Raw genomic sequence first — 24,582 nt, 5'->3', positions numbered from 1 at the left:
AACTTTGCCCCATTTTAATGAAAGTTTCAGATAGAAAACTCTTAGAATATTTAGAAAAATATTAGAGATAATTCCACTCATTCATTTAAATAGTAAATTGAGTGACTATATTAGTTTCCTAAATTGCTAAAGAAAACTACCACTGACTAGGTGGCTTAAACAACAGAAATTTATTTTCTTACAGTTCTGCCGGCTGGAAGTCTAAGATCACAGTGTCAGCTGGGTTGGTTTCTTCTGAGGCCTGTCACCTTGGCTTGTAGATAGTTCCACTCTTGCTATGTCCTGACCTCGTTGTCTCTCTGTGCATACGAGCCCTGGGTATCATTTTGTGTGTTCAAATTTCTTGTTAGGACAGCAGTGAGCTTGTATTGAGGCCCATCCTATTAGCCTCACTTTAATGAAACTACATCTTCAATAGCTCTCTTTCCAAATTCAGTCATATTCTAGGAACTGGGGATTAGAGCTTCAACATGAATTTTGGGGAGACACAATTTAGCCCATAACAGGGAACTTTAGCTATGAAGAGCTGGGGGTCCTTCCAGATCTAGAATTTTATGCATCTTCTTCAAAATTTTCACTGTATGTAAATTGACCACAGTCTAAATTACTGATATAATCCTTTTCTTTATTTATTACAAATGACATTCCTAGCTGCTTTTCTTACTACCCAAAGAGAGGATCATAGAGCACTGCTCTGGGTTCTCCTTGTGACTGAAGGAGAAACTTTCACAATGTCCAGAGCCCTTGGTGTCCTGTAAACGAAGGGGGAGGATGACCTCAAATCCCTTGCAGCAGGAACCCGCTTAGGTAGCCCAGCCTTGACTTGGAAATGGAACAAGTACATCTATAAAAGGACAAGGGATGACGTCTGCACCATAAATCTGAAGAAAACCTGAGAGAATCTGTTGGCAGCTTGTGCTTTTGTTGTAACTGGAAACACTGCTGGTGTCAGTGTCACATCCTCCAGGAACACCGGCCAGCAAGCTGGGCTGAAGTTTGCTGCTGCCACTGGAGCTGTCTCCATTGCTGGTCGCTTCACTCCTGGAAGCTTCACTAACCGGATCCAGGCAGCCTTCCGGGAGCTGAGACTGGTTGTTACTGATCCCAGCGCTGTGCACCAGCCTCTCAGAGATGTATTATGTTGACGTGCCTGCCATCGCTTCGTGTAACACAGACTCTCCTTCTGCAGGATGTGGACACTGCCATCCCTTGCAACCAAAAAGGGCTCACCCAGAGGGTCTGATGCCATGGGTGAGGGCTGGGGAGTTCAGCACATGTGTGAACTCTCATAGGAGGTCATTCCTGATCTCTAGTTCCACAGAGATCTTGAAGACATTGAAAAAGAAGAGCAGGCTACTGCTAAAAAGCCTGAGACCAAGGAGGAATTCCAGGGTGAATGGATTGCTCCAGCTTCCGAGTTCACTGCTGCTCAGCCTGCTCATCTGCAGGTGCCCTGGTGCCTATTCAGTAGCTCCCTTCTGAAGAGTGGCGTGTTCAGCCATCCAAAAGACTGGACTGCAACCACCACTGCTTAGGCCACTGAACAGATAAGAACAACCACTGAATTGTCTTAAACAGGTTGCTGTTTAAGGTCTTCAACCTTAAATAAAGTTGCTGAAAATTAAATAGTTTCTTTTAAAAAATGACATTTCTGAATTAGCCATTGTAATACATTATACGAGTGTGTGTGTGTGTGTGTGTGTGTGTGTGTGTGTGTGTGTGCGCGCGCGTGCGCTTTTGAGTAATGGAGAAATAGACAACCATGGTTATATCTACCTTTTATTTACTCATGTTTATAACCAAAAGTATGCATTTATTTATTGACCAATTAAATGTGACCAAATGAATAACAAAAATTACACATTTTCACCATGCCAAAAGCATTTTAAAAACCCCAAAACATTTAACTTCCTGTTTTAGATGAACCTACAATTTCATGCTGCATTCAACCTGGTTTTTAAATACATTTATATAGACTTAAATATCTGCAGTGGTACTATGAGTTATGTCATTCCAAGTGCATTCAATAAGAGCCCTATTGTTGGGGATTTTGTTTTCCAAATAATGGCTGTAACAACATTTTTTAATCCCACAGGCCATTGCAACTTCCCAGTCAGGAGAAGTATATGTGCTTTCCCCTTCTTTAAAACTTGGTGGGTCTTTAATGGTCTCAATAAGTAGAATGGAACAGAAGACATATTATGGGACTTATGAAAATAGGTCATAAAATGCAACATGGCAGTTCCCTTTATTTGCTTAATTGACTATTTTTAGGCATGTTCTTCAAATATATGTTTGTTTTTTTATGCTTATAGTTCAAAGTTTTACTTCATCTCTTGAAAATGATTCATGTAATACATATTAATGTTCTCATGTAGCACATTTGTTTGCCATTCTGTAAACATAGCCATCTGTTGTTATTGTGGAGATAATATCTTATAAATCTTGAATTATTCTGTCTTAAACTATGACATAAACCAATATAACATAGTAAAAATTTCATTAATAACCTCAGGTTGGCTGTTATTGACCATCAATATTTTTCTTCTCTAGACCCATTTTCTCATCCATTAAAAAAAAGGGGGAGGTATTACTAAATTTGTATATTTTAGACTATATCACTGTAAAATTACCTAAGACATTTGTTATAATGGTTCGGGTCCCTTCTTGTGGAGAGTCAGTAGATCTGGAGAAGGGATCAGGAGCCTTTCTTTTTTTTTTTCTTCCTTTCTTTCCTTTTCTTTTTTATTTATTTATTTAATTAATTAATTTTTTTACAAGACCCTGATATGACTCCATGGTCCACCAAGTTTTATTTTATTTTTTTTATTTTTATTTTTTTTAGTATTTTTCTGAAGCTGGAAACGGGGAGAGACAGTCAGATAGACTCCCGCATACACCCCACCAGGATCCACCCGCCACGCCCACCAGGGGCGATGCTCTGTCCACCAGGGGGCGATGCTCTGCCCCTCCGGGGCATCACTCTGCCGCAACCAGAGCCACTCTAGCGCCTGGGGCAGAGGCCAAGGAGCCATCCCCAGCGCCTGGGCCATCTTTGCTCCAATGGAGCTTTGGCTGCGGGAGGGGAAGAGAGAGACAGAGAGGAAGGAGGGTGGGGGTGGAGAAGCAAATGGGCGCCTCTCCTATGTGCCCTGGCCAGGAATCGAACCCGGGTCCCCCGCACTCCAGGCCAACGCTCTACCACTGAGCCAACCGGCCAGGGCAGTCTACCAAGTTTTGAAGTAAATTCTAGTTGTGCAATTCTTAAATATAGGAAGATTAGAAACTAAATAGAATTATTTGAGGGGCTGGGTGATAAAGATGAAGGGATTAAGCAAAAAAAATTTACAGGCACAAACAGCAGTGTAGGGATTGCAGGAAGAAAAAGAGGTTGTGGGAGGCGGTAGAGGGTAGAGGAGGAATAGATGGTGATGGAGGAGACTTGACAAGGGGTGGTGAGCACACACTGCAGTATACAGATGATGTCGTGTAGAACTGTGCTCCAAAAACCTGTGTAACTTTATTAACCAATGCCACCCCAATAAATTCAATCAAAAACTTTTTTAAAAAAAGGAAAAAAAGAAAGAAACATTTTAATCATCATCAACAATGGGAGTCAGACATACCTAATTCAAAAGAGTTAATAATACCCAAATTTTGTACTTTTGGATTCCAAATGAGTTTTGCATTATTTTGTCTATTGTTGTATAATCCTCATTAGTCTTTCTCATTGATATATAAAAATTAGCATTAACAAGATTCTTATCAATCATGTATACTAACATCAAAAAATTTTTATAAGATACACTTTTTATATGATTTAACAATTTTACTCCTCAGACAAATGAACATGTACACAGATGTTCATAAGTTCTTTATTTGTAGTGGCTAAATAATGAAAACAACCCAAATTTTCCAACAGGTAAATAGATAAACAAACTATTATATATCCACACAGTGGCATACTGCTCAGCAATTAATAGAAATCAACTAATGATATACATAAAAACATAAATGGATCTCAATGATAATTATATGGCGTGAAAGAGGTAGACAAAGAAGAGTATGCACTGTATGATTTCATTTATTCAAAATGTTAGCAAATGCAAAATAACCCGTAGTGACAAAAAACAGATAACTTTTTGCTTAGGAACTCAAGTGGTAAGGGAGTAGGTGAGAGAGATACAACAAATATATGGGAAACTTTTGGTTTGATAAATATGCTTATTACTTTTATTAGTCTGATGGATTCATGACTATATATGTACATATACCTGTCAAATTGTATATGTTAAATATGTCCCTCTTTGTATGCTAAATGTACCTCAAATAGCTTTAAAGAAAATATAAAAATCTTTAAAAATCAACAAAAGGTATTTGACAATTATGCAAAGAAAATTTTAAGACAAAAGGTATATAATATTTATAGGACATTTTATTAAATTCTTAGCAGAATTTTTATACCTGTATTAAATGGCATGATGGATATTTTAGTTTCCAATTGTTTAATTATGTTTTATTTGCCTGACCTGTGGTGGCGCAGCGGATAAAACACTGACTTGGAACACTGAGGTCACTGGTTCAAAAGCCTGGGCTTGTCCAGTCAAGGCACATACAAGAAGCAACTACTATGAATTGGTGCTTCCTGCCTCCCCCTTCTCTTTCTCTCTAGAATCAATGAATAAAATCTATATCTATATTTATATATCTATATATCTGAGTATTTTACAATGGCTTTATTTTAATTGAAATATAAATCTATGTTCATTATGCACAATAATACACAAATAAATAATAATGCATATTTAAAAATCCAAGTATAACCAATATTAGTTTATTGTTACAGACCTATTCACTTTACTATCTTGCTAAAATTGCAGTTTTCTAACCTGAATTAATGCCAGTCACTTGTTTACCATATTTTCTCACATTTGATATGGGCAATGATATAGGTCATAAGTGGTGAGATGATCCTAAGAACCAGAGAAAGTCTGAAACCAGATAAAGAAATAAAGACATAAACTATAACAAAAAGTGCTCAATGTTTTAAAAAAATTACAGAAGTTACAAAAAATTTATTAAAAACAAACAAACAAAAAAACCCCTAGCCTGACCCGGTGGTGGCACAGTGAATAGAGTGTTGACCTGGGACTGAGGACCCAGGTTCAAAATCCTGAGGTCTCTGGCTTGAGCATAGGATCATAGACATGACCCCATAGTCACTGCCTGAGCCCAAAGGCTGCTGGCTTGAGCAAGGGGTCACTGGCTTGGCTGGAGCTACCCCTCACCCCCCCAACCCCCACCAGCAAGGCACATAGGAGAAAGCAATCAGTGAACAACTAAAGTGCCACAACTATGAGTTGGTGCTTCTCATCTCTCTCCTTTCTGTCAGTCTGTGTCTCTGTCTCTCTCTCACTGAAAAAAAAAAAAAAGAACAACTAAAAAAACCCACATGAATTGCCTGGGGCAACTCATCACTTTTAGTGGCTATATACTGCATTCTTATAGATCACCTGTGTTTGAGAATACTAGGGTTATTTAATAGTAAAAAGGCTATTTGAGATGGCACTTGAGGCAGGATAGAATTTGAACACTAGGATTTGATTTGGATAGAAAACATTCTATATTAAGGGAATTATGTAAGCAAAACCAGAGATGGAGAAAAACACCAGATGCCTATAAAAAATTTGACTGGTATAGGGTGGCTTTCATAGTACTGTGTGAAGACCAGTGCCTGGAGTATGGTTGGAAAGGTAGATGGGGATCAGAACAGATTTCACACACTGTCTGATGTAGTTAGACTTGAGTTTGTAAAGATAATGGGGAGCATCAAAAATGTTGTGCATATTCATGTCATGATAAGATCTATATTTTAGGAAAGTAAAGTAGCAGCAGAGTGTAAAAGAGATTGAAGGGCAGAGAAAACAAATACTGCTCCAAATAGTTTTTCTTCCTTGAAATGGTCACCTATGTTGCCAAAGACGGTTTCTTAAGCAGACAGCATATTTTCTTATTAAAGAGGCCAAGGAAGAACAGTGAGTTATTAGCAATGGGTTGAGGTGGTTGAAGAGCTAGTGACTGAACCTGTTTCATACTCTGAAATTGATTATACTTTGGTCAATGGGGATATTTATCCACCCTGCTGAGGCAGCTTTTGACGGGGTATACTCCCGTGCTAGGATAGGGGCAGAAGCAGGTGAGGATAAGTAAAAGAGGCAGGACTAAGAACTTAGCAGGCAGAAGGATCAGGTCAGCATGATGATACAGCAGGTCCTCAAATAACAGTTTTGTTCAATGTTATTTTGCTATAGGTTGATGCAGGAAAAAATAATTGATGCCAGCTGACATCACTGCCTGGAATATCCACGTTCTATCCACGTTTGTGTGGGACTTTCTGGGTACTCCATTTCCATCCCACATCTTGAAGATGCATACGTTAGATTCATCTGTGTGTCTGAATTGTCCCCGTCTGAGTGAATGTGGGTGTGAGCAGTGGGGGGGCTCAGCCAGTTCACACCGGTTTGGCAGAACAGATACCTAATTCTTCATTGAGTTTGGCGAACTGGTTAAAATGGCACTTGTAATCAGGGTTCTCTCTAAGATGGGCACCTGGGCAGCTGCCCAATGTAGAAATTACAAATTTCCATTCCTTACTCCTTTTTAACATTCATCTGAGCAACAGCATATTCTAAGTGCCCGTAGTAATGTTCATTCCATCCATAGGTGAAAAAAATTGCAAGTGAGGATGCCAATCTAGGAGCAATATGGAAGTATCTTAAATAACAACTTTATTGTTTTTTGGTCAGGTATTATTTAATACTTTTTCATTAATATTTTAAAACTCTTTCTTATAATCTAGTGTTGTGTACCCCTTTTATTGTTCTTATTTAACTATTAACTGCATGAAATAATAAACTACTTTTTGGTACACTGTTTTTTTATACATAAAACAGTTATTAGGGCAGAGAACTGTTGTTAAATTATTTGAGTCCCACCACTGGGTGTGTGTGAATGCACACTCTGCTGGAAGGGCGTCCTGTCCAGAGCCGGTCCTCACCTTGCACCCTGAGCTGCTGGGGCCTGGCCACCATGACACTCAACTGAAATAAGGATTGGATTGTAAGATCATTCTCTTATTGTTTTATATTAATCTGCCTTAAATATTTGCATAGCTCACATTGATTTCAATGTTTAATATTAGGAGCATTTTGGTTGTTGTTTAGAAATGTGGTGAGTTTTTTGTGGTTAGAAGTATGCCCTAAGAACTTATCTTGGGTAACATTAGTTTCATAATCCGTCCTTTTGTATCAAGTCAGTTTCCCAGAACCTATAGATGATGTTAACTTACTGTACATTTGTGGGAATTAGATAAAACAGGCATCGACATGCAAGTTCTCCAAGTTACACCAGGCAATGGGTTAGAAGCAGTGCTGGGGGCAGGGAGGCCACTGGGGTGGGGGAGGGGAAGAACATAGGTAGCGTGTTCCAAGTTCCCCCATGAGCAATCAATGTCAAGCTACCAGAGTGTGATCATGGGCTTGTAGAATTTTTAAAATTTTAATAGCCCATTCTTTTTAGCTCTTTGAGCCAGCTCCAGCATACTGCCAGTAGTACCACAGAGATTTATAACTCAGGCAGGGTCACGGCCCAGGGATCATGGACTTAGGCAAAAAGACCAACTGAGAGTGGTCTGAATCCAGGCAAAGCATCTGGCTGACACGTACAGTATCATTAGCAAGAAGCATCTGGCCCTGGTTTTGAAAATCATCGGAGCCATGGCCTCTGTCTGCTCTTCCCTTTAGTCTCTGTGGGGGTAGGTCACAAGCAGGTGGAGGCGAGGCCAGAGCGGAGAGCAAGGGGCCTCAGAAGCATCATCTGGCAATTCCCATCTTTCTCCTGGGTGGATATGCTGGGTTTCTGGGTTATTGGTGGGGCCTTGGCTCCTCCCTTTGATTAAACACTTATTCTCAAGTCTACAGCTTGATGGGTATAACATATGTAAAGGAAGCTGCTGAGAGGAAGCGTTTCATCATCTGGTAGTGAGTTGCCTGCCTCTAACCAGCTTTAGGAATGAGATAAAGGAAATAATTTGCCAAAAAAAAAAAAAAAAATCTTCTAGCCTCTATTTCTCTCCCCTTGATTAATGTTCTGTCTTGCTTGAAGCAGTCTTCATTCCAAGTGACAACATTCACAAATATATAGCATTATAAGAATATTTTTGGCTTACATTTTCAAATGGGAGATTTTAGTGTTTAAATCTGTGAATTTATATCATTTAATTCCCAGAAGAAATTTACCACTTAAATGACAAAATGGCTGTAGTTTTTATCACTTAGTAAGTCCTTAAAATTAGGTGTCCTAAACATTCCAGTTCCTTTCTGAGTCTGGCCTCACAGTACAGGTTTAGTAATATTACTCCCATTAATAATTTCTGCCGGTTAGTTATAAGGTAAGAGAAGCCCAGATAAGCTTTTAAGAATAAAAACAAAATATAAAACAAATATAATAGAAATAGTGTTTTTCTAAAGATACACATCACCTTACACCACAAAAATTGTTGACATGATTTAAAAACTAATGCATGTAATATCAATTATGTAAAATCATCAGAAGTTATGGAATTGAACATCGTTTGTCATTGGACTCTATGTCTCTTGTGAAGGGCAAAAACGAGATTAAAAACCAAAAATCTTAAATATTCATTTAAAAAGTATCCAAATTGCCCTGGCCGGATAACTCAGTGGGTTACAGCATTGTCCCAAAGTGTAGAGGTTGTCAGTTCAATACCTGGTCAGGGCACATATAGGAACAGAGTGATGTTCCTGTCTCCTCCCTCTCTCTTTTCCTCTCTCTAACACCAATAAAATAAACATTAAAAAAATAATAATAACAAGCATACCCAAGCCTACTGCCCCTTCCCTTTCTCATTCTGTAACTCTCAGCTCTGGGCTGCTTCTACTGTTTCTTGCTGCCAAGCCTGCCTCAACCTGACTGAAGAGTACAGGTCCAAGCCTGTCTCTGATAACGTACCTGAGCCTCTTCTCTTAAGTCCTCCCCAAGGCGCTAGGTCTTCAAGCTTTCTCTCATAAAGTTTGGAGGCTCTACCGAGAGAAGCATGAGCTTAGAACTGTGTGCCTGAGTTGACAACATTGCTGTCCTGTTCCTTATGAATCCACACACACCCCGTGGTAGGCCTCTCTGTGAGATAGAAGTTTCTTTGTTTATCACACAATTAAATACTATTTATTCCCCTATTTCTTTATCCTGAAAAATGATGGGAAGTTAGGTTTGGTGTCCTGTATCCCTGGATTTTGTAAGAAGCCACCTCTGGAATACAAGCCAGAATTATGCCACCATGAGCCATTTCTTGACTCTTTTGTTTAAAATTACCCCCCTTCAAACCTTTGGTCATTCTCCCAGACTCTCTATCCCCTTTTCAGCTTTATTTTCCTCCCTAATATTTATCACTGACTGGAATGTCATATATTCTACTTACGTATTTGTCTGACATTTGTTTTTTATTTTATTTTATTTGCGCTAGAACGTAAATTGCAAAACATCAAGGTTTTTGTTTGTTTTGTTTACTGTTGTACCTCTGGCATCTAGAGCTATGCCTGGCACACTGTAGGTACTAAATAATTATTGAGTGCATGAATGAATGAACAAATTCTGGAAGATAGGGTTTAGACTTGGCAATTGCATTCAAAGCTATGGCTTTCTAATGACCAGCTTCGCAAGAAATAAGATGTCAATAATTTCCATGCATTGCTATTATTTTTTGGAAATATATGCTTCATTCATTTGTTCATCCATTCATTCATTTATATTCATTCATCTGTTCATTTAACAATAAACATTTATTAAGAACCTTTTGTATATAAGGCACTGTTTTATATGTTAGGAGTTGGTGCAGAGTTCCAGGTCAGAGGTTTACTAGGATGAGTAGAATTAGAAATGATGTGGGTTATTACAGTCTACTTAATGGATGCTTATTCACATGTTGGATAAAAGAAAATGTGAATGAATGCTGGAATAAGTGTCCTGACACAGGTAGATATGAAGTGGGAGATGTGGGTGTCTTTAAGGAGGCTGTGGAGGGGTGTTGCCAGGCATGGATTTTCAGAGGAGAAGGCATTTATTTTAAAGATTGAAGGAGGTGTTGGTGGCAGAATTCACTCTGGGCTGTGGGAACTGAGTGTTTAAAAACATAGATGAGAGCCCTGGCCGGGTTGGCTCAGTGGTAGAGCGTCGGCCTAGCGTGCGGAGGACCCAGGTTCGATTCCCGGCCAGGGCACACAGGAGAAGCGCCCATTTGCTTCTCCACCCCTCCGCCGCGCTTTCCTCTCTGTCTCTCTCTTCCCCTCCCGCAGCCAAGGCTCCATTGGAGCAAAGATGGCCCGGGCGCTGGGGATGGCTCTGTGGCCTCTGCCTCAGGCGCTAGAGTGGCTCTGGTCGCAACATGGCGACGCCCAGGATGGGCAGAGCATCGCCCCCTGGTCGGCAGAGCGTCGCCCCTGGTGGGCGTGCCGGGTGGATCCCGGTCGGGCGCATGTGGGAGTCTGTCTGACTGTCTCTCCCTGTTTCCAGCTTCAAAAAAAAAAAAAAAAAAAAAAAAAAAAATTAAAAAAAAAAAATTTAAAAACATAGATGAGAAATGTTATGGGATTTTGTAGAATTGCTGACTTATTTGTGATGAGAGATGAGGCTGAAAGGTAGGTTAGGGCAGGAGAGTATTTTAAGGATTAAGATTAGAAAGTATCTTAAGGATTTTAAATTTACAACCTGTAGGTTATGGAAAACCATTTAAGGTTATAAAGTGGGTGCGATATATATGTTATTTAAATTTTTTTTTTGCCCTTGGCTGGTTGGTTCAGTGGTAGAGCATAGCCAGGCGTATGGATGTCCTGAGTTCAATTCCTGGTCAGGGTATACAGGAAAAACACCCATCTGCTTCTCCACCCCTCCCCCTCTCCTTCATCTCTGTCTCTCTGTCTCTCCCCCCTTCTCCTGCAGCCATGGCTCAGTTGGAGCAAGTTGGCCCCGGGTGCTGAGCATGGCTCCATGGACTTGCCTTAGATGCTAAAATAGCTCGGTTGCTGACCAACAAAGCAAGAGCCCCAGATGGGCAGAGCATCACCTGGTAGGGGGCTTGGTGGGTGGATTCCAGCTGAGGCACATGCAGGCATCTATCTTTCTGCCTCTCTGTTTCTCACTTAAGAAAAATAAAAATAATAAAAAAATTTTTATTAAATTTATGGGGGTGACATTAGTTAATACAATTATATAGGTTTCAGGTGTGCAATTCTAAAATACATCATCTTTTGTATAATGTATTGTGTGTTCACCATCCCAAAGTGACATATATGTTATATGTTTCAGAAACATGAACATTTTTGATGCAAAATGTTTGAGACTGAGGAAGGAGAGAGATTTTTTAGAGGAATGTATGCTGGGAACCATGACTTTGGTCCAAGTAAAGATAACAAGGACTAAGGTAATAGCAACGGGAGCAGAGAGGAAGTGAGAGAGGAAGTAAGTGTTTTGGAGGTGGTTTGAGGGGAATAATAAGGTAAAGGGCAGAATGAGGAATGGTGCTGAAGCTTCTAATTCAGGGAACTTACCCATATATAGTTTTATCCTGAACAGATATGAGTAATACATGGGGTAAAGAGAACAGGTTTGGCAGAAAGATGGGGAAGGAGAGTCCAGTTTATTGTTAGATGTGCCTTGCTTGTTTTGCCAGATGCCTCTAAAAAGGTGAACTCCGGGTTTAGCATCAAATGGGGCTGTGGATGAAGATTCGGGTGTCACTGTTGAGTCGATGGGATTTATGAGCTCTATCAGATAGAGACTACAGGACAAAAATGGAAGCACTCCTAGGGTGGAATCCTGAGGTAGAAGAGTATTTAAGAGAAACTGGTAAAGGTAGAGAATGAATATTCAGTTTCACCAGAACCACAGGAGAGAGAAGGGAGGGGGGAATCTTTGCAGAAGAAAAAAAGAGTCAACCAAATTAAAAAAAAAAAAAAGTAGAAGTCAAGAGGGTGAAGTTTACCAATTAGGAATCTCAGGTGACCTAAACAAGAGCCATTTCAGTTGGGTGCTGGTGGAGACAGGTCTGGAAGGTGAAAAAGCAGAATGAATGCTATAGGTTTTATATGAACGCACAGCAGCACCGTCACTGCACCCTTAGCCCCGTCCCCATGCAACCCTGCTCACGGAAACAGCAGCTTCTCAGTCATGCAGGGCTTGCGGGTTGAATTAACTTAGCACCTTGTGTTTGCACGAGGACTCCATAATAGCATTCACGAGTTTGCACCATGTGACTGCCAGCCCTTTCTCTTTTTTAGCAACCTCACAAATGTTTTTTTTTTTTAATATGAATGAGGCACATCAGTTACCCAAACATATTCAAGTGAGCGAGGTCCAGGAAGTCTTCATTTCTAAAATAATAAAGGGCAGTCACACATCCTGAGGTGCCCTTGATTTAAGTTTGCTTGCTTCTGTGCTGGTGACAGTATCCTCTGTCACCTGTCTGATGAAAAAATATATATTACTGAGATCAGTTTATAAGAAGAACTTTCCACAAGTAAAAGGTCAGTGAGTGTGCACATACCTATGTATCTTTGTATGTAAACGAATAGAAACATTGGAAGGGGACACAACCAACAGTTGGCAGTAAGTACTTCAGTTTTTAATTTAGATTATTCTTCCTTTTTAAAATTTTCAATAACCATGTATTAATATATCTCTTGTACAACTTTTTTAAAAGATGCGGTATCTTCTTTATGTGAGACACTGTCCTTTTCACCCCTAGCCCCACACAAAAGATTATATAACATTTGTAATGGATGGAGGGTCTAAATTAAATATAGTTTCTACTTCTTGACAAGTCGGCCTTAATCATGAGCCTGTTGGTAAAGGGTGAAATGAGAGAAAGGCTAACCAAGAATAGAATAAAAATGTGTGTAAGTATTGTGAGCCAGCCAAATTTGGTGCTCTTTTCAGCAGTCAAGTAGGTATAGGACATCTTCCCAGAGTGTGGTCCATTTGCCTTTGAATCACAGAGGGGCACTTACTGGAAATATATATTCCCAGGTCCCACTCTTGGTCCACCAAACAGGGTGCTCTGAGGCTGAGACCTCAGTGCTTGCATTTATTTTTATTTTTATTTTTTCAGAGCTTGCATTTTTAGAGAGCCCTGTTGGCGGTTCTTAGGTATACCGATATTTGAGGATTATTGGTACATATAAGAAGCCTAACTTGGGAATACGAGGGCCAAACTTTTTGTCCCAACACTTACCATCTGGGTGGCCTTGCACAATAGCTTACCTTCTCTGACCCTCACTTTCTCATCTGACAATTGAGCTTTCCCTGTGGGATTCTAGGATTTTAGGATTTGTTCTAGAATTCTGATTTGTATGATTGTAGGTGACATAGCATTGTTGGAAAAAAGAAACAAAAAAAACCTTCTTGTTATCATGTTTCTATTTGTGCCAGATCCTGCCATGTAAGAAGACACCTTTAATAAAATCATGTTTATTGTTTCACACTTTTAAAATTTGGGCTTTTCAAACCAGTAGGTGCTTATCCGTGACAGGAATTCCTGCTGCTAATGGTCACGAGTGTCAGTCATGGGGCAGCATCCTTGCCAGGGCGGTAATATAGCCGTCATTAAAATTTCCTCTGTTTCTTCTTAACTTGTAAATATTTAGACTTGATGTGTCTGTAAAGTGGCTCGGGAAGGAGACAAGGTTGGTGGAGGAGGCATGGGGAATAGAGGGAGTGTTGTAAACATAAGAAGTTTAATTCCTTAGCACAAAGTTCATTAAAACCCTAAGCTGCCATTAGTGTGGGTGTGATTCCTTCCTCTGGCTCGTTTCTATGTTTAGTAATAAACGTCTGAGTCTTCTGCGAGCTTGCTTTGCCTTGGGTTGGGCACTTTGGAGCAGATTCCCTGTCTGCTGGCAGCATAGGGTTAACTTGGTGAAATGGCCTTGGAGTTGGACCCTAATGAGAAAGTTGGAGCAAGGAGTTGGACACTATCAGGATAGAAATTCTGCCTTCTGCTGACCTTGGCTCTGCTTCTAACTTAAAAAAAAAAAAAAAAAATAGAAGGAAGACTGTTGTACTTTTGGTATTAACAATACACAAATGTGTGAAAATTTCTTATAATTGTTTAAAGTTACAACTGTTAAGAACATAAAAAGGTGGGTTCACTGTTATGGTTAATACTCTCCTGAATTTGGTATAGCCTGACGTAGCACAGCCGCAGTGAAAAAACACATACATGCACACACATACGAACATTACCCTGAAGTTTCCTAATGGTATATAGGGTATCCGAGTCCCAAGCTGTATTTTGCAAGACCTTGTGTGTTGTCTTTGCTGGTTCCTTTTCTTTTCCAATCTGAGGACCATTGACCTCCGTTTCTCACTCCCCGTCTCCCTCTCTTCTTTCCCCTTTTGAAAATTCACATGTCTAATACATGTGAGCCCCAATAGCACCTTTTCACAGACAGCGGTGATTTTATACATGCAGTGGGCGACATTTTTAAAGTGCAACTATTTATTTATAATTTGTGGTGAAGGGAGGTGGGAGAGAAGCCAAATTCAGTTAAGAGTAGAGATTCTCCTTTTTTGTTTGGAAAAATCACTGTAACAGGATTATTGCTTATGTAAAGGCCAAGTCCAGAATATGTCCCATGAGAGAGGTTTGCACAAAAAAAGAAACAGTTACTATGCTAACTAGTGAAAAAAGACAGTATTCATTGGATAAGCAGGCGATTCTGAGAGGTTGGTAGGCTAACTGACTCTTTGCCTTCTCTGGGTGGTGGATGATAGGAATAGGCTACATTGGGGGATGATGGGAAACAGAGTAAAAGACCTGATTTGCCGAGGTCTGAGTGTCAGCCTGATGACCAGTGGAAAAGGAGAGATTTACAGGTAAGGAACTTGTCCTGGAAGGATGTGACCCACAAACTCGAGTAGCACTAATGACATCTGAAATTTTGTTTCTGTTGTTCTCATCTCTTTATTTATACTTAAATTTTCAATTAATTTTAATAACCTTGGAAACCTGGATTAAACTTAGCTGAGGGAGATTCTGAGTTGGTTCTTTGACCACAGTTGTTTTGAGTTCATAATATGAGGGTAGCTACCTCTTCTGAGGCTAATGTGGAAGCAGCGACATCCTTCCCAGGGATGCCATCAGTCCTCACATTCTATGAGTAGATCAGCAACAAAGAAAGCATCGTGTGAAAGAGCAAGAAATCAGCTGTGACACCCAAGGTTGGCTAGTGGAATGTACATGTCTTCTGCAAGAGTCTCTGTAAAACTAAGAAAGGGCATCTGAAGCGGACATGGAGATCTACAGTCATGCAAGGTGGAGAGCTGAACGATTTTTATTTAGGTGTTAGGGAGGTTTGCAAACTTGGGAACTCTCAGTCTAGTCATAGTATATTGCATTTTCAAAATTCCTCACTTATTCATTTTAAATATTATACTTATATATGCTATAAATTAATATTTTAAAAATTTCCTTAAATTCCTTTAGGTAAGGATACCCTGTGAAAAGTGGTATCATATAGTAACATAGTCTATGTGATGGTACAGGGGTAAATTTTATCCAGATACACAAGGTCACTATTTGATTGCAATAAAAGAAATGAGTAATGTTGGACACTTAGAGTGACCTCGTGGAGGTCATCTAACTTTTAAAGGAATTTACTTGATTGACAGATCGCATAAAAAAATTTTTGATGAAAAAACAATCTGACTTTGTAATCAGTCAGTGCTGTTTTCCACTATCCTTCATTGATATAATGCCTGCTTTGCAATCTGTTTTTTCTTAGTCATGGCTTTCTTCTCCAGAATTCTCTTCAGATTAAGAAATACAAAGCCATACTCAGTAACAGTGAATCATGAATAAAAAATTCATAATCCATAGTCACTTGAGAGGTCTGAATTTTCCTTTTCCTCCTTTTTGAACTTTTCAGTTTAAAAATAAGTATAGACACTGCTCTACTTATTAAATTAATTAAATTAAATTAATTGTCTCAAATTATTGGCATCAAGCTAAAAATCATCTCATTCATATTCGCCTCATTCCAGCCCTAACAGTGAGGGTTTTATAGATAATATTCCTTAAGCATACTTATTTTTAATCTTTGGGGAAAAAGAATTCTCTGTTATTGGTCAACATCCAGTCCAGATCCTGGGATTAGAAAAACCCTGGGTATTTATCGTGGCTGACACTTCACACACTACATCAGCGGTTGAATCAGGAGTCAGGGGTCTTACAAGGAGACATAAATTGGTGCCACAAGCCTGGCGCCAGGCGTGGACAGGGCCTGCTGCGCAGTCATGACCACTGCTCTGCTGTCAAAATGATTTCCAAATCTTATGACCTATCCCCTGCCCTGAGATACACAGTCAGTCATGAATAAACTCGCTGTTGATTGGTCTTCTTGCTTTCGTGTTCCATTCCCTTTCTAGCCTTCCGTTCTTCATTTTACTTCATCAGTAACTAAGGGAAAAGCGGAACGTGACTGTTGAGAAGCCTTCCTGAGGAGCCCGGATGAGATAGGAAATGTGAAAGGCTACACCCTCAGAAAATGCGGACATTTGAAAGGGGATTTTAGAGGAGGAAGAAGGTGTCGAGAAAGAAAACTTGGGAGCTAGCAGAGTTCCTCACAGGATGTATGACAAAAAAGGGGACAGTATGGGTGTCACCTGGGAAAGAAAACACCAGAGCTGCAAGAAAAAAAAGAAGTCAGGCTGAGAGAACTGGTTAGGGAGAAAACAAAGAAATTAAGAGGCTGGGAAAGAAAGCAGAGGAAGCATGCATAGAAAATAACCATGTCAGTCTCTGCTAAGCAATGAGACATGCCTATTCTTTTTTCACACCCGAGCTTTCTGTAATTTAACGGCCTTCAAAGCAGAAGTGCTCCCAATAAATAAATATATATATATTATGAAATATATTAAAAAGAAGTTTAATTATTAGAAAGCCCGATTTCCTTTTTTTCTCCTTATCCATTCCTCAGAACCTGGATATACCTCAGAAGATGTTTCTGAAATCATTATTTTTAATCCTCTTCTTGTTTGCTCTTATGACCCAGCACGGTGTGGACTAAAGCACATTGAGTTATACTGGAGAGATGCTAGAGGGGAAACCGGCAGTGAAGGGGATGCGATGTGTCCTTAAAGTACAGGTGTCCGTTAAGTACGGCAGCCTCTCCCCCCCACTCCTCGGCAGCCCCTCCCCCCCTCCTCACCTTCACGGCAGCCCCTCCCCCCCACTCCTCGGCAGCCCCTCCCCCCCTCCTCACCTTCCCCCTCACCCCCGGGCCAGCGAACGACTGGAGAGGGAATGGGGCAGAAACAGCTCTGGTGTCCATGCCGTAGTCTCAGAAGTCACACCCATCACTTGCTTCCACTCACCGTGGGGCTTACTCAGCTAAGGTCACCATCAGTATTTTTTCTTTTTTACGTTTTTCTGAAGCTGGAAACAGGGAGAGACAAGTCAGACAGACTCCCGCATGCGCCCGACCCGGATCCACCAGGCACGCCCACCAGGGGCGCCGCTCTGCCCACCAGGGGGCGATGCTCTGCCCCTCCGGGGCGTCGCCATGTTGCGACCAGAGCCACTCTAGCGCCTGGGGCAGAGGCCACAGAGCCATCCCCAGCGCCGGGGCCATCTTTGCTCCAATGGAGCTTTGGCTGCGGGAGGGGAAGAGAGAGACAGAGAGGAAAGCGCGGCGGAGGGGTGGAGAAGCAGATGGGCGCTTCTCCTGTGTGCCCTGGCTGGGAATCGAACCCAGGTCCTCCGCACGCTAGGCCGACGCTCTACCGCTGAGCCAACCGGCCAGGGCCTGTATTTTTTTCTTAAGTTGGATTTACTATATATGTTCAATTTTTAAATGAACTGCACAAGATTTACTTACTTCATGGATTACCTAAGGCTCCTTTTTAATTTAATATCCAAATAGGGTTTTAGGGTCTGCATTTCTTCTCATTGTGCAGTTACTATGTGATTATGAAGAAGGCTGTGGAGTGTGTCAGCAAAACATAGGAAAGTTTAATGTGAAAAACAAAACTCAAAATTACAGAACGTCTAAAATAAAATATAGTGTGCTTTAGATTGCCCATGCTTTGAGATTAGTTCTGTTGTAAAAATCACTCCTCTTCATTAGCGTGGATAACTGCCTTCTGACTAAATTCTGGGTCCTGAGACTCACAGGATAAACAAGAAAAGTATCAAATCCAAACAAATCACTGACAGATGCATTCTTAAATGACCAAACATACAATTCTTTTCTAAAATCACCCTTGATCTCATTTTAAAATCTAAGTAATAGCTTTAAAAAAAATGTTCTTTCAAAAGCTTCTCATTTTCTGTACTTATGATATGGTGTGTTAGAGTATTATATACACATTTTTGCAAAAATTAGGCTACCCTGCCAAGATCAATATTGTGCAACCCTCAGTCTAAACTATCATAATGGCCCAGAAGTAAACTTACAACAAGTAAAAAATAATAATAAACAGCACTTTGCAAACAGCATGATCAGCAAGGCAGACATTGCAATGTAGTCTTAATAGACATTCAACACATACCTTATCATTTTTTAAATTAATTTTAATTTGTGTTAACATGGATTCAAGCATCCCACTGAATACAATACCCTCCCCCCTCCCCCATGTCCCTGTCTATACTCCCTTTACCGTCCTCCCCCCAACTCCTGCCTCCCCCCTCTGGGACCTGCTGTCCTGCTATCTGTATCTCTGTGTTATGCATATATAATTTCACTAATCCCTTCACCTTCTCTGATTCCATCCCCTCATCCCCCCTTCCTTCTGACAGCTGTCTCTCTGGTCCCTGTGACCCTGCCTCTGCCTCTATTTCATTCCTCAGTTCATTTTTTTTTTTTTTTTTTTTTGCATTTCTCTGAAGCTGGAAACGGGGAGAGACAGTCAGGCAGACTCCCGCATGCTCCCGACTGGGATCCACCCGGCACGCCCACCAGGGGCGACGCTCTGCCCACCAGGGGGCGATGCTCTGCCCCTCTGGGGCGTCGCTCTTCCGCGACCAGAGCCACTCTAGCGCCTGGGGCAGAGGCCAAGGAGCCATCCCCAGCGCCCGGGCCATCCCTGCTCCAATGGAGCCTAGGCTGCGGGAGGGGAAGAAAGAGACAGAGAGGAAGGAGGGGGGGGGGTGTGGAGAAGCAAATGGGCGCCTCTCCTATGTGCCCTGGCCGGAAATCGAACCGGGGTCCCCCGCACGCCAGGCGACGCTCCACCGCTGAGCCAACCGGCCAGGGCCCCTCAGTTCATTTTGTTCCTTAGATTCCCATATATGTGAGATCATATGATATTTGTCTTTCTCTGCCTGGCTCATTTCACTTAGTATAATAGTCTCCAGGTCCATCGATGTCATCGCAAAGGTAAGATTTCCTTCTATCTTAAAAAGAATATAAAAAGAAAATAGTTTTGCTTATATTTCAGGCTATGATCTAAGAAATAGCCCTCATTTTTAAGTTTTTATTTTTTAGAAAAGAGGACTAGTATAATAATATGTCCTCTTGATGGCTTTTGTTAACTATATTTACAATGGTCAGCAACAGCATCTGAAGTCTTTCTGTTCTGCTCTAGACTGTGGTTGGGTTCCTCTAAAAGTTTGCTTGGTCATCCTTCCACTTGAGGTCATTGTGTTGGTTAATTCTATGTGTCAACTTGACTGGGCCATAGGGTACCCAGATATCTGGCTAAACATTTTTCTGGATGTGAAGGTGTTTTCTGAGTAAAGTTAATATTTGCATTGGCAGATGAGAAAACCAGATTGCTCTCGTCGATGTAGGTGGGCCACATCCAATCTGTTGAAGGCCTTAATACAGGGGTCCCCAAACTTTTTACACAGGGAGCCAGTTCACTATCCCTCAGACCGTTGGAGGGCTGGACTATAAAAAAAAACTATGAATAAATCCCTATGCACACTGCACATATCTTATGTTAAAGTAAAAAAACGAAAGGGGAACAAATACAATATTTAAAATAAAGAACAAGTAAATTTAAATCAACAAACTGACCAGTATTTCAATGGGAACTATGGGCCTGCTTTTGGCTAATTAGATGGTCAATGTCCGGTTCCATATTTGTCACTGCTAGCCATAACAAGTGATATGATGCATTTCCAGAGCTGTGACACGTGCGTCCTGCATCACCAGAAGTAGTACTGTACGTGAGTGACACTGTGCTTTGCAGCGCCACCACATACAGTAAGTACTCCAGGAGCACAGGATGTGGATGCATCCTGTGCGCCTCTCACTGACCACCAATGAAAGAGGTGCCCCTTCCGGGAGTACAGTGGGTGCCGGCTAAATGGCCTCAGGGGTCCGCATGTGGCCTGCGGGCCATAGTTTGGGGATCCCTGCCTTAATAGAACAAAAAGTTTCAGTAGGATGTAATTTGCTGGTTCTGCCCAACTGTCTTTGAGCTGGGACATCATCTTCTCTTGCCCTTGGAGTTGGACTTAGGTGGGAAATGATGCCATCAGCTCTCATAGTTCTCAGCCCTTCAGACTCAGACCCAAACAACTCACTGACTTTCCTCAGTTTCCAGTTTGCAGACTGCAGATCTTGGGACTTCTACACCTCCCTACTTGCATCAGCTACTTCCTTTTAATACATATTTTTACATGTATATACATCCTATTGATTCTGTTTCTCTGGAGAACCCTGACTAATATAGTCACCTATTTAGCTTTTTCAGGAGATTGTCAACTGAAGCTATGCCTGGCTATAAAAACACAACTTTCAACGATTTGTACTCTCACCCTGCAAGGTCTCTTGAAAGAAAAAGTTCTGAGAGGGAAAGTGAAGAAGAGCCATTCCATTCGTGGGCCTAGAAACAGTCCCAAGGCAACCCCATTTAAACAAATCACCAGAGCAGGGAAGAGCTGCTCTGAACTTCCTTCCTCAGGCTCATTTCATGTAGCTCTAGATGCTCTTTGCCTCTGGCTGCGAGTCCCAAAATGCTTTTAGCGTCTGGCAGTCCCTTGCTCAGTTCCCAAGTGTTGATGCTCAGCCACTGGAGAACTCAGCCTCTGGAAGTCATTTTTGCTCTTGTTATTTCCAAAGCCCACCAGTCTGGCTGCTTCTCCTTGAGCTGCTTCTGACTTGCTCAGGGGTCATTCACAGGGATGGAGGGGCTTCTGGAGACCTTAGAATCCCATGGCATTAAAAAAAAGTGCATATAGTCCTGGCCAGTTGGCTCAATGGTAGAACATAAGCCCAGTGTGTGGAAGTTCTGGGTTCAACTCCCAGCCAGGGCACACAGGAGAAGTGCCCATCTGCTTCTCTACCCTTCCCCCTCTCCTTTTTCTCTCTCTCTTTCCCTCCCACAGCTCCATGGGAGCATGGCCCAGGTGCTGAGGATGGCTACATGGCCTCCGCCTCAGGCACTAGAATGGCTCTGGTTGCAACGGAGCAATGGCCCCAGATGGGCAGAGCATTGCCCCCTAGTGGGCATTCCGGGTGGATTCCAGTCAGGAACATGCATGAGTCTGTCTCTTTGCCTCCCAGCTTCTCAATTCAGGAAAAAGAAAAAAAAAAATGCATATATATCTTTTTCTGGGATACAGATCATATGTATTTTTCTCTGTCAGATTTTCAAAAAGTCCAGGGACCCCAAAAAAGGATCTTTGTCCTAGGGAATTGGTACACTTGCTGGTTCCTTAAGGCATTTGATTTTTTTTTTCTGCCCCAGGGAAGAAATATCAGCTCAGTCAAAAGCACTGTTTGTTTTGTTGAGCCAAAAGGAGTTCAGCAGTATCTTAACACTTTCTTAAACAATCTTGCTTTCCTTTTTAACTGAGAAAGTTGTACATACTTATTCCTCAGGATATTAAAACTTCTCAGCCATTTCAGATCAAGTAAAACTGCTCAGGGTTAAGTATAATTGTATATTTGTTTCTCAGGGAAATACTCTAGTCTTTAAGCTTTTGGAATAGGGCACATACAAGTTCACTATTCAAATTTTATGATAGCTTGTCTTTCTTAAACATACATAATTAGTAAAAGATGTATTTCCTCACTTCTTCCTACTTGTCTCCTTTCTTCCTCCCACCTATATTTGGGGGCATTAAAGTTCAATGTCGGAGTTTCCAGTGACTTCAAGTAAGTTCTTACTGAGTGTCTCTGGTTTTTGAATGCCTGGAGGTTTAGTGTTGTAAGCTGCAGTGACAGGAAAAAGTATGTTTTCCCAGGAACAGTGCTGCAGTTCATTTGCATTCTGCCAGTTTGCTGCTATCCACCATGGTACCTTGGAAGGTTCATTCTTAGTTATGTTCCTGTTGCTTAGCTAAAGGACTGCTTGTTGTCTGCATGGAACTGTCCGTCTAGCAGGAGAAAGAACTACACAAATAAACACTGATGATGAAAAGTGACAATAACTATAATAATGATATTTGTAAAGTGCAATGGAACTGCAGCCTGGGGAGCGATGAATTCTGCTTCCACATGTAGGGGTCGGGGAGGGGAGGAGGAAGGAAAGCTACTAAGAGGAGAGGATTTTTCCCCGAGTCCTGACATGAATATAATTTGGCCCAAGGGTACCAAGAAGGAAAGGAATAAAGGAAGATCTAATAACTGTAAAATACTCTAAGACAAAAAAAAAATCTAGAAAAACATTCTTTTTTAAACTAATATTTGGAAAACAATTAACATTTAAATAAGGGTGTTTAAACATTCCTATTAAGCAATGTCATAAAATGCTTATTTAAGACCAAGAAATTCTGTACCAATTTTCTTTTTTTAAAAGTAGGAGAGCAGTTATATGTGTTTAATGCCTTATTAGTTTTAATTTTAAAAATCATTTTAAGGCATAATTTTTCTTTTGTGTTTAAATTAAATCCATTCTCTTCAAACAGAGGCATTTTAATTTTCTCCTTTGTTTAACATTTATAGAATGTTTAAAATACTTTAGCTAATTTATATTTACTCTCTTAAAAGATTTAGTAAATCCTTCTTATGAAATTTAAATGAATATTTCTATAAAACAGATGATTTGATTTATTACAAGAGTTTATAAGTTAGACTCATTAACACACTCCTTACAAAGGGCTGTTCTAGAAGATATTTGATTTAATTTTTTAAAGTTGTTAAAGTTAGTGGTCAAAACTTCCTGAAACAATTTGTTCTATCCCAACAAAGTACCAGAGCTTTGTGTTTTTAAAAAATTTTATTTTCTTAAAGTGAGAAGAAGGGAGACAATGAGACAGACTTCTACATGTGCCGCAGCCGGGATCCATCCAGCAACTCCCATCTGGTGCCAATGCTTGACTGTCAAGCTATTTTTAGCACCTGAAGCTGCTGCACTCAGACCAACTGAACTATTCCCAGCACCTGGAGCAACACTTGAACCAATTGAGTCTCTGGTTGCAGGAGAGAAAAAGGGAGAGAGGGGGGAGAGGGAGAGGAAGAGAAGCAGAGGTCACTTCTCATGTGTACCCTGACTGGAAATCAAACCCATTATGTCCATACACCAGGCCAACGCTCTATCCACTGAGCAAACCATCCAGGGCAGAACTCTGTATTTTTAATGCTCTTATAGATTAGGGTTATTTTTGGATCATTATTTGAGGAAATTTATTTTAAAACATTTACGTACAATCATTTATGACCTCTTATTTAAATAATAGTTCAATGACCATACATTTTTTATTTTCAAAACTCTTTTCTTATTCACTATTCTCTTTAACAAAATCTTTGCCAATTGGTTATGTATTTTTTGTTGATTTAATGGCAGCTGCAACTTCTGTCTAAATTAAAATAAATTTGAGTACCTACAACACACCAGGCAATGTGCTTAGTATCTATAACAAAGTCTTGAGGAAAAATAAGCCTGTAGAGAAAGAATGATAGTGTAATTGGGTTTATTAAAACAAAGTATACATAATGTGTAGAAGACTCAAATTATGAAGCACTCAGTCTGTTACTAAAGAGGTGAGATGGCTGGGAAAGGTGGCAGAGGGGAGAGGATGTTGGTGAAAGACTGTAGGAGAATTAGGAGAAGACTATTTTAGTTGAAGACAACATGATGAACATAGTGAGTATGAGGAGTGATGAGAAGTCCTATGGGGAAGAAGTAAGGTTGAGAATGAGGCTGGGGCATGTTGGTAAGGGTCTGGTGTACCACTGAAGCTGAAGAGAAAATGGCATGTACTAGAGAAATCACCTTGGTAACAGAAATGAGACTGAACCCCTCTCAGAAAAGATCTATGGCAAGAATACCAGTTTGTAGTTAATTTAGGAAAATAAATCAGTTTGTTCTGAAATAAACTTATATCTGGAATAACAATGTAACAAGATCCACACCTATCCTGTTTGACTCAAACCTACCCTGAAATACCATCCTGTTTCCTTTGGAGCTGCTACAACAAGGGGTCTATCAGGATTTCTGGTTGTTTCTTTTGTGGGAAATGAGTAGAGAAGAACAAAGATTGGTTGGGACCAGAAAGTTCTATTATCAGAGCAAACATCTTATTGACCGAACTGCAGAATTATAGAAAGGTGGTTTAGT

The 24,582-nt window shown here is 40.6% G+C and overlaps 1 pseudogene; it reads left to right on the top strand.

Moving 5' to 3' along the window:
* Positions 1-731: 731 nt before the first annotated feature.
* LOC136393109 (small ribosomal subunit protein uS2-like) lies at positions 732-1,574 on the top strand (annotated as a pseudogene).
* Positions 1,575-24,582: the final 23,008 nt, after the last annotated feature.

The sequence above is a fragment of the Saccopteryx leptura genome, chromosome 2, assembly GCF_036850995.1.
Source record: "Saccopteryx leptura isolate mSacLep1 chromosome 2, mSacLep1_pri_phased_curated, whole genome shotgun sequence".
In the NCBI taxonomy this organism is placed as follows: Eukaryota; Metazoa; Chordata; class Mammalia; order Chiroptera; family Emballonuridae; genus Saccopteryx; species Saccopteryx leptura.
This window is presented reverse-complemented; position numbering and strand designations above follow the sequence as displayed.